At 40.3% G+C, this 2,536-nt stretch overlaps 1 protein-coding gene across 2 annotated transcripts in view; it reads left to right on the top strand.

The window, feature by feature from the left end:
- The window catches only part of LOC122555901 (transient receptor potential cation channel subfamily V member 6-like), a 53,712-nt gene that overhangs the window by 3,243 nt on the left and 47,933 nt on the right, over positions 1 to 2,536 (top strand). The window lies entirely within an intron of this gene.

Below are 2,536 nucleotides of genomic sequence, written 5' to 3'. Positions count from 1 at the left end.
CAAGTATTCGACCATTAGCCCAGTACCCCATCTTTTTGTTATTCTTCCCAATGTGAATCACCTCGCACTTAGCTACATTGAATTCCATTTGCCACCTTTCTGCCCAGCTCTGCAGCTTCTCTATATCCTGCTGTAACCTGCCACATGCTTCCTCACTGTCAACAACTCCTCCGACTTTTGTGTCATCCGCAAACTTGCTCACCCAACCTTCTAGCCCCTCTTCCAGGTCATTTATAAAAATGACAAACAGCAATGGTCCCAAAACTGATCCTTGCGGAACACCGCTAGTGACGGCACTCCATGAAGAAACTTTGCCATCAACTACTACCCTCTGTCTTCTTCCATCCAGCCAATTTCTAATCCAAACCTCCAACTCACCCTCAATGCCATATCTCCGTATTTTCTGCAGTAGCCTACCATGGGGAATCTTATCAAACGCCTTACTAAAATCCATATACACCACATCTACCGCTTTACTCACCTTCCAAAGAATTAAATAAGGTTTGTGAGGCACGACCTCCCTTCACAAAACCATGCTGACTATCCTTGAACACATTATTCCTTTCCAGATGTTCATAAATCCTATCCCTTACAATTCTCTCTAAGATTTTGCCCACAACAGAAGTGAGACTCACCGGCCTATAGTTACTAGGGTTATCCCTACTCCCCTTCTTGAACAAGGGAACCACATTTGCTAACCTCCAGTCTTCTGGCACTATTCCTGTAGACAACGAGGACATAAAAATCAAGGCCAATGGCTCTGCAATCTCCTCCCTTACTTTCCAGAGAATCCTAGGATAAATACCATCAGGCCCAGGGGACTTATCTATTTTCACCTTTTCCAGAATTTCCAACACCTCTTCCCTACATACCTCAAAGCCGTCCATTCTAATTAATTGTGACTCAATATTAACATCGGCAACAATGTCCTGTTTCTGAGTGAATACTGACGAAAAGTATTCATTCAGTGTCTCCCCAATCTCTTCAGCCTCCATACGCAAATTCCCACTACTATCCTTGACTGGACCTTAGCAGTAATTTATTGAAATCTAATGTCCTTCAACTGCAAAGACTTCTTCATTAGTGGCAAGCAGCTCAAACACTTGAATATATGAAAGTCAGTTTAGGACATTAATAGTCATCTATTGATAAGAGCCTACTAACAAAATATTTAGAAACCAAAATATCAGACATAGCATATCATGAGAAAAATTTCAAATTACAACTTACAAACATATCATAATACTTCAGTGTTGATACACTGATGTAGCTTAACATTCATATTATCAGGAACTCTAGGTACAAATTTTTTGGCGTACAAAACATATCTCATGAATAAGAGACTGCAAATTAAAGTTGCATAAAACCATAAAACACAAAAGTATTTGTCATTCAAATCTGCTCTGTCATTTGTGAGATTCACAGCTGATCATAGTTATAATTCATAATAACAAGATAATTCATAAGCACACCAGGAATTAGTTTTATCATTTAAGTAGCTTAATACTTAGCATTTTGAATTCCTGAAACAGTGATTTCAAGTCAAATATTTTTTAAAAAATTCTTACATTTAATTCTAAGCTGATGTTTTAAAAATCCTTCTTCTTTTCTGATTTCTCCCCATTTCCTGGAAGATACTGACTCGTATCACATATGGCTTGATGAACATCAACAACATGTTCAAGCGACAATCCACCAAGCTACCCGTCAATTGTTTCGGCTGAGCCATAAGGCATCACATTGTCATAAAATTGTCACCAGCTGCACATAAAACTACATACACTGTTTACTGCAGACCTCGCTACAGAAAATAGAATCAATAGCAGTCCTTCCCTTTTGTTGTCCTTTAAAATCTCAGCATGAGACTCTGGAATTTCCCCCTAAACCACCCTGCCTCTATCATTTAATTCACTTAAACACTTACCTTGATCTTATTCTGTCCTTTAGAGAGCAATTTTCTCAGCTCCTGAAAGATGTCTACCAATGATGATTCAATTGGAAAGATATGGTGAGATTGGGGAAACAAGGTTAGAACATAGAACATAGAACAGTACAGCACAGAACAGGCCCTTCAGCCCACGATGTTATGCCGACCACTGATCCTCATGTATGCACCCTCAAATTTCTGTGACCATATGCATGTCCAGTAGTCTGTTAAATGTCCCCAAGGACCTTGCTTCCACAACTGCTGCTGGCAATGCATTCCATGCTCTCACAACTCTCTGTGTAAAGAACCCGCCTCTGACATCCCCTCTATATTTTCCTCCAATCAGCTTAAAACCAAGACCTCTCGTGTTAGTCATTTCTGCCCTGGGAAATAGTCTCTAGCTATCGACTCTATCTATGCCTCTCATCATTTTGTATACCTCAATTAGGTCCCCTCTCCTCCTCCTTTTCTCCAATGAAAAAAGTCCGAGCTCAGTTAACCTCTCTTCACAAGATAAGCCCTCCAGTCCAGGCAGCATCCTGGTAAAGCTCCTCTGAACCCTCTCCAAAGCATCCACATCTTTCCTATAATAGGGCGACCAGAACTGGA

This window comes from Chiloscyllium plagiosum, chromosome 13 (assembly GCF_004010195.1).
Source record: "Chiloscyllium plagiosum isolate BGI_BamShark_2017 chromosome 13, ASM401019v2, whole genome shotgun sequence".
Lineage (NCBI taxonomy): Eukaryota > Metazoa > Chordata > Chondrichthyes > Orectolobiformes > Hemiscylliidae > Chiloscyllium > Chiloscyllium plagiosum.
This window is presented reverse-complemented; position numbering and strand designations above follow the sequence as displayed.